Below are 9,477 nucleotides of genomic sequence, written 5' to 3' on the forward strand. Positions count from 1 at the left end.
ACAAAATATTCAATCGGGATCCCGATGGCAGGAATCTCCTCGGCCGAGATAGCTGACGTTTTCGTAAAACAATTCATTTGCCGATTCGGTTCACCGAGGGCTATCCTTACTGATCAGGGAGCAAATTTTACATCCTCGCTGATGAAAAAGGTAGCAAAAAGATTTCGCATAAAAAGGTATACCACGTCAGCATACCATCCACAAAGCAACGGCTCCATCGAAAGATCTCACCACGTATTAACTGAATACCTCAACCTGTACATCGAAAATTCCAGAAACTGGGACGAATGGGTGGAATTAGCCATGTTCTCCTACAATACCTCCGTACACGAAGGAACAAAATTCTCCCCACACGAACTAGTCTTTGGGCACTTAGCCAGAGAACCTACTGGCGAGATGATAACCGAGGAGAATATGGAACCAACATATGCAGAGTATCTCAGAGACCTGTTCGATAAAATCATCACCGTTCAACAAATGGCAAGAGAAAATCTGATAAAATCCAAATTAAAGTCAAAAGAATACTATGACAGACGAATCAACCCGCAAAATTTCAAAATAGGAGATCTAGTATATCTATTAAAGGAACCCAGAAGAGGAAAATTTTCCGACCAATATTCGGGACCGCATAAAGTGTTGGAAATTTTAGAAAACCAAAACGTCATGATTGAAGTGAAAAGGATTCCGCGAACAGTGCACTTAAATAAGTTAAAATTAGCGCATAACCGAAATAAATAATAAACGAAACGTTTTCAGAAGGTAACACAGTACAGTAGTATGTAGTGTAGTGCTGCTCGTCGAATAATGCGGACAATGGAAACCTAAAAAGAAAAGGAAATTACTATGTACTTTCTAAACATTACTCAAATATAAAATGTATTAATTCAGTAAAGTGATTAAAACGGCGAAAGTGAAAAGTACCTTGTGAACAATTAACTATTGTAAAAGGAAGTGTATATGCAAAGACAGGCCATAAGCCCATATTCGTAAAACATAACGTATGACAGCCATCTGAAACAAATGGAAGAATTAACCTCAATTACCTTAATACAAAATATAATAGTACTAAACGATTATAACAATATCGTGGTTAAACCAAAGTAAGTGCGACACTGCTTGTCGAATAGTGCAGATAGTGGAAACCTAAAAACAAAAGAAAGATTACTATTTGCGTTCTATAAAACGTGTTAATTCAATAACATAATTAAAGGCAGTGAAAGTAAAAAGTACCTAGTCCACAACTAATCATTGTAGAAGGAAGTGTACATGCAGGAATTCCGCAGAGATAAATTATGGATCCACTCCGTAGAACATAGAATACGACTGCCAGCTGAAACGAATGCAAGAACTGGCCTCAATTGCCTTGACATATATGAAAAGAAATAATACTATTAAAACTTACAACAAGATTGCCAATTACGTCGGGTAGGTGTCTTGCGTGAGCGACGTAGCGTGTAGACTTGGAGAATAAAGACGAAGTAACTATGAACAGTAATAATATAGTGTACAAGTTCTAATCTATAATACATGAATTAGTCTCGACTTACATTACACGATTATTATTATACCTCACATATAGAAACAGATTTGTAATGCACAATAGCGGTCGCTCACACAATGCACTACGTGCATATTGAATTAATTAACTAAATGATATGTTTATACTCACAAATATAGGATGAATAAAGGTATCTGTAGTAAGTATTTTGAATATAATGAAAACCGGATGATGCCTTACACACGGTAACGCAGCATCGAAGGAATAGGATTTGAGAAACTACAAACGGTAATAATTCAATAAACAAGTTTTAACCAATAATACATAGATTAGCTCAAAAAATTATACTATACAAATATGAAATAATAATAAATCACTAATAATAAATCACATAATTACTAAGTAACGACAGATTAATAGGGAAGATATAGAAATAGCTAATAAAATAGAAATAGGCTAGAAATTAATCAAGATAGATTAGCCGAGCATTAATAATCAAACATGATTGAAATTAGGAATTATCATATTGTGTTAAGCTATTACAGCTTTACTATATTAAATTACCTATAAAGAAATAAGGTTATACTACACAGTGGTGACTGGTGACACTATGCACGCATTAGATTAAACCAATTAAACAAAAGCTACATAAATATAAACTACCTTATAATTAAACAGTGAAACGATTCTATTAGTAATTAATATTTTCGACAACGATATAATCCACACGCTATTACATTAAAATAACACACAGTATATATACACATATTACAACAAATACAAAACAATGTTAAATTAAACATACACATTACGACGAGCACAAAACTAGACGTTGACACTTCACTAGAACGGAGTTGAAACTAAGTAACAAAACAATTATTACAATATCAAACAAATTTACAAAACACCACACTCTTATTTAAGACGTACACAAACATCCATTTTGGAAATCCGTCGCGAGCGTGAAGCAGTTCTCACGCATGCGCAATGAACTACATGCAATAATTATACACACTAAAATAAATACAGAATAATATTATTCCCACTTCAATTATACGTCAACTGCTAAAATAAAGTCACAAATAATTAACAAATAAATAACAAAACCGCATGAATAAAATTCACCATATACTAGAGACATTCATGAACGGCCATCTTAGATTGTCACGAATAGGGAATAGTCCTTACGCACGCGCAATGAAACACATATACATAAATAATATTAATTTTATTTGAATTACACGTCACCTACTAAAATAAAGTTAAAAATAATTAACAGATAGATAATTAATTCGATATTGGCAAAAGTCACCACATATTAGGGACATCCACCACCAATCAACGCATGTATGTAGTAACTTTAATACCTTACAAATAAATTATATTTCTAATAAAAAAATAATAAAAAGACGGGTACGATAATCTAGACTTAGGCTATCGCGACCCATACGAAGACCCTCCAACACGTTTTTATGCACACAAATTCAAAGAGCGCGTTGTAGATTGTGTGAAATACAAATAACAAAACTCCAACCCGCGATATTTTGTCTGCAATGCATAAATGTCAATCTTAACACGACACAATAACCCCAAAGAAATCTTTTGATGTAAGGAATTGTAGTTCGCGCTGTTGCCCGTTAGGATGGACCAACAACCAATCGCAACTACATCTGCTACGATCAGTCAAATTTCCTTCGGAAATTTGAACGCCAAGGGCGGGGGTGTCACGTCCCGCGTTCCGCACGTGACGCCACGAACCAATAACTTATGAATAATTAAACACGACCAATAATAATAAATTAACTAATAACTAACCAATCAAAATAAAAAGAATTATACGACAGACAATCAAAATGAAATAAATGAATCAATAAGAAGAAACACTACAACCAATCAGCAATGACATATAAAATACAAATAAAATGAAATAATTAAATGAACCAATAAATAAAACAAGCCGCGATTCAAATGTATGAGATTTCTCTGCGAAAACACATGTATATACACACATGTGTATGCATATCTGTGTGTGTTACCTACTTCGTGAATCTGAATAATTGGTAATCTAATAAAATATAAAAGAAATAAAATATACTACACTACATCAGCATTCTAATAAAAGTGAAAATTGTATACAAGATTACTCTGCGACACACACATATATAGATATACACATGCGTACGCGTATCTTTGGGAAAAATTCATAATATATATATATATATATATATATATATATATATATATATGTATGTATGTATACGTTATTAAACCATTAAAACGCAAAGAAATAAATATATAGATTTACATTTCTACGAACCTAGAGAATTATATACGAAATCCACATTATGGAATATTCAACCAATTAACGATCCGAGAAACAATGAGAATAACAATACGCGCACATATACATATGCATATATATATTTTACATAATGGAAAATTACATTCTGAAATGTATATATATATATACACATATTATTATATCGAACAACTACTCATCTAATATACAAAACCACCTTGTAAAAATTGCATTACTGAACATTCAACTAAACCAACTGAAGATTTAGTATAATAATATATAATAATATAATAATATATATATATACATAGATATGTGAAATAGCGTTGTATATAACCGGAAACAATACAAATGTCACACGACTCCTTCAACAACTTCGACTCTTCGTTCCTGCCGACAACACCTCACACGATGACTGCGTCTTCTAGGGCCACTTACGGATTCTTTACAATTCTTCTTCTTCTTGCACTGAAATATCATATGCAGTGAATAAAACACGAAAGAAGCAGGATGAACTAAATAAAAGAAATCATAACAAGATACACACTGAGACAATCCGCATGGGAACCTCTGACAAAGTATCTATCATTAAATGCATAATAATCAAGATGCACAAACCTCATCTGGAAGTCGACACCACTCACAGCGTGCCAATGCAAGGGAGGAAAACGAATGAAATTGTATTTCGTGAAGACGTTTCACCACTGTCCATAGATCAGAAACTGGAGTTACACAACTAATAACCTAATAACAAGGAAGTAATATAAAATATACACGATTTAATATATAGCAAATATGGACATATAAATCTACAAGGAGCAAAATATATCTCATATTGTCAAATAAAACCAAATTGTCAAAAGATCATCAGGACACGACGCCAACGAAGGTGCCACTGTGCCTATTTGGATGGAAAACCACCACTTCAGCATCACCCCTCGCACATATTCACACACGCACGTCGATCACGTCACCTCGTAGCATTCACATATCTTCTTCCTCTTGCGCTAAAACGAATTCACAAGTTTAAGGAAACAAACAACATGCGAAACGAGACAGAATACTAAAAACACACTCACACAGTTCGCACAGGTGCGGACGCTTTTGTGTCCATGACTCAACATAACCTGTAATCATCAAACTCCACGTTCTCTCATGGAAACTCTAAAAACCTGCAGCATTGCGATTCCCACCGGAACGAACTGTCACGTGACTGTCATCCCATTGGGGATGTCATTATAAAAAGCGTAGCGACACAATTCAAATCGGAGTAATCGTTACCAGTTGAATAAAAGAGTAAGGGAGTAATTGTTAGCGGGTCAGTTGAATAAAGGAATAGAAGAGAGTAATTGTTAGCGTTCGGGAGAATTTAGCGAAAAATAAAGAAGAGTCAGATTAATTGTTCGCGTTAGCGTTAGCGATTAATTGTTAGTGGTTCAGTTAGAACAATCAGAGTAATTGTGAAAAGAGAGTAACTGCCATTAGTTGGTTCAGTTAGAATATAGTCAGAGAAATTGTTAGCGTTCGGGAGAATTTAACGAAATTAAAGAAGAGTAATTCAGTTAGAATAAAGAAATAGGATAGAGCAATTGTGATTAGTTGGTTCAGGAGAATTTAGCGAAAATAAGGAGAGTAATTGTTAGTCGTTCAATTGAATTTGAGTGAGTCTGATATCAGTTCGTTCAGTTGATTCAATTAGAATTTAAGTTAGGATTAGAGAATAATTGTTCGTTCCAGTTCGAGTTTAATAATTACGAGATATAAATGTTATTAGTCAGTTCGAATTATAAAATAATTGTTATTAGTCAGTTAGAATTAAAACAATAGTTGGCTCAAGTTTTTGTGTTAGAATTTCGAATTGTTAAACACGTCCGGACACACTGTTGTTTACACTGTTCAAATTAAGTAAAGATTAAAACGAAAAATTATAGAAGTGTCAATCTTTGTAAAACCGGTATCACCCCAGCGGCCTGCCCGTTCATCAGCGGAGACCAACGTCAGGTGAGTCAACTTTAATTATTATTAATAATTAATAATTAAAATAATAAATAATATCAATGATTAGTATAATTCGTCATTAATTCCGCCTGTAATAATTATTTATAATATAATTGTTTATTCCAAACAATCCTCTCCCGTGCTAGTATTCCTGCGCATAGCAGGTTAGCCGAAACGTGGAGATTGTTGACCAGTGGCCTAAACTCCGGTCAACGCTACATAATCTAACAAGAAATATCTAATTGAAACAGTCCTTAGACTGTTTCTGGTGGCAGCGACTACTACATTGTTTAAAATTTCAAAATTTGGATAGCGAAACGTAACAATAGTATACAACGTTATACGTTATATCGTAATGCTATATAACGTTATACGTTATTTTGTAATAGTATATAACGTTATACGTTATTTTGTAATAGTATCTAACGTTATACGTTATATCGTAATAGTATATAACGTTATACGTTATATCGTTATAGTATATAACGTTATACGTTATATCGTTATGGTATATAACGATATACGTTATATCGTAATAGTATACAACGTTATACGTTATATTGCAATAGGATCTAACGTTATACGTTATATCGTTATAGTATATTGCGTTATACGTTATATCGTTATGGTATATAACGATATACGTTATATCGTAATAGTATACAACGTTATACGTTATATTGCAATAGGATCTAACGTTATACGTTATATCGTTATAGTATATTGCGTTATACGTTGTAACGTTGTACTACATAACGTTATACTTTGTAACGGTGTACTACATAACGTTATACGTTATATCGTAATACTATACAACGTTAAACGTTATATCCTAATGGTATATAACGTTATACGTTATATCGTTATAGTATATAACGATATAAGTTATATCGTTATAGTATATAACGTTATACGTTATTTTGTAATAGTATCTAACGTTATACGTTATATCGTAATAGTATATAACGTTATACGTTGTAATGGTATACTACATAACGTTATACGTTATATCGTAATAGTATATAACGTTATACGTTGTAACGTTATACTACGTAACATTATACGTTATATCGTTATAGTATATAACGTTATACGTTATATCGTAATAGTATACAACGTTATAGGTTGTAACGGTATACTACATAGCGTTATACGTTATATGATAATATTATACAACGTTATACGTTATATCGTAATGCTATATAACGTTATACGTTATTTTGTAATAGTGTATACCGTTATACGTTATTTTGTAATAGTATATAACGTTATACGTTATATCGTAATAGTATACAACGGTATACGTTGTAACGGAATACTACATAACGTTATACGTTATATCGTAATGCTATATAACGTTATACGTTATTTTGTAATATTATATAACGTTATACGTTATTTTGTAATAGTATATAACGTTATACGTTATATGGTAATGGTATATAACGTTATACGTTATATCGTTATGGTATATAACGTTATACGTTATATCGTAATAGTATACAACGTTATACGTTATATTGCAATAGGATCTAACGTTGTACGATATATCGTTATAGTATATTGCGTTATACGTTGTAACGTTGTACTACATAACGTTATACGTTGTAACGGTATACTACGTAACGTTATACGTTATATCGTTATAGTATATAACGTTATACGTTATGTAGCAATAGTATCTAACGTTATACGTTATATCGCAATAGTATATAACGTTATACGTTGTAACGGTATACTACGTAACGTTATACGTTATATCGTTATAGTATATAACGTTATACGTTATATCGTTATAGTATATAACGTTATACGCTGTAACGTTATACTACGTAACGTTATACGTTATATTGTTATAGTATGTAACGTTATACGTTATATCGTAATAGTATACAACGTTATACGTTGTAACGGTATACTACATAGCGTTATACGTTATATGATAATAGTATACAACGTAATACGTTATATCGTATTGCTATATAACGTTATACGTTATTTTGTAATAGTATATAACGTTATACGTTATTTTGTAATAGTATATATCGTTATACGTCATAAAGTGGTGCAATATATCGTTATCCGCTATACCGCAATAGTATATAACGTTATACGTTGAAACGGAATACTCCATAACGTTATACGTCATATAGTGATGCAATATAACGTTATACCTTATCTCGTAATAGTATATAACGTTATACGTCATATAGTGATGCAATATAACGTTATGCATTATAACGTAATAGTATAGAACGTTATACGTCACATAATGAAGCAATATAACGTTATACCTTATAACGTAATAGCATATAACGTTATACGTCATATAGTGATGCAGTACAACGTTATAGGTTACAACGTAATAGTATTTGACGTTATACGTCATATAGTGGTGCGATATAACGTTATAAGTGATATAGTGATGCAATATAACGTTATAAGTGATATAGTGATGCAATATAACGCTATACGTTATAACGTAATAGTTCATAACGTTATACGTCATATAGGGATGCTATATAACGTTATAAGTGATATAGTGATGCAATATAACGTTATTCCTTATAACGTAATAGTATATAACGTTATACGTCATATAGTGACGCAGTATAACGTTATTGGTTGTAACGTAATAGAATATGAAGTTATTCGTCATATGGTGGTGCAATATATCGTTATACCTTATAACGTAATAGTATATAAGGTTATACTTCATATAGTGAAGCAATATATCGTTATACCTTATAACGTAATAGTATATAAGGTTATACTTCATATAGTGATGCAATATAGCGTTATGCGTTATAAGTAATAGTGAAAATCGTTATACGATATAAGGTAATACTCTATAACACTATAGGTTATAACATAATAGTTCATAACGTTATACGTCATATAGGGATGCTATATAACGTTATAAGTTATAGAGTGGTGCAATATAACGTTATACCTTATAACGTAATAGTATATAACGTTATACGTCATATAGTGATGCAGTACATCCTTATAGGTTATAACGTAATAGTATATGACGTTATACGCCATATAGTGGTGCAATATAACGTTATAAGTGATATAGTGATGCAATATAACGTTATACCTTATAACGTAATAACAAATAACGTTATATGTCACATAGTTATGCAATATTTCGTGATACGTTGTAACGTAATACTCCATAACGTTATACGTCATATAGTCATGCAATATAACGTTATACGTTATAACAGTATATGACGTTATACGTCATATAGTGATGCAGTATAACGTTATTGGTAATAACGTAATAGTATATAACGTTATCCGTCACATAGTGTCACATAGTTATGATATAGTGATGAAATATATCGCTATACGTCATAACGTAATAGTATATAACGTTATACGTCATATAGTGATGCAGTACAACGTTATAGGTTATAACGTAGTAGTATATGATGTTATACGTCATATAGCGGTGCAATATTACGTTATAAGTGATATAGTGATGCAATATAACGTTATAAGTGATATAGTGATGCAATATAACGTTATAAGTGATATAGTGATGCAATATAACGTTATAAGTGATATAGTGATGCAATATAACGTTATGCGTTATAACGTAATAGTATATAACGTTATACGTCACATAGTGATGCAATATATCGTTATACGTTACAACGTAATACTCCATAAC

At 31.8% G+C, this 9,477-nt stretch overlaps 1 long non-coding RNA gene across 2 annotated transcripts; it reads right to left on the minus strand.

The window, feature by feature from the left end:
* Positions 1 to 912: 912 nt before the first annotated feature.
* On the minus strand, positions 913 to 1,869 carry LOC126927449 (uncharacterized). 2 transcript variants are annotated; one of them, XR_007715491.1, is made up of 3 exons: positions 1,403 to 1,869; positions 1,231 to 1,330; positions 913 to 1,143 (listed from the first exon to the last, which is right to left on the minus strand). It is a non-coding gene; the product is annotated as an uncharacterized LOC126927449 (long non-coding RNA). The 2 variants fall into 2 exon arrangements; XR_007715492.1 differs by having other exon boundaries at positions 1,231 to 1,348.
* Positions 1,870 to 9,477: the final 7,608 nt, after the last annotated feature.

Source organism: Bombus affinis, unplaced genomic scaffold (genome assembly GCF_024516045.1).
Source record: "Bombus affinis isolate iyBomAffi1 unplaced genomic scaffold, iyBomAffi1.2 ctg00000115.1, whole genome shotgun sequence".
Lineage (NCBI taxonomy): Eukaryota > Metazoa > Arthropoda > Insecta > Hymenoptera > Apidae > Bombus > Bombus affinis.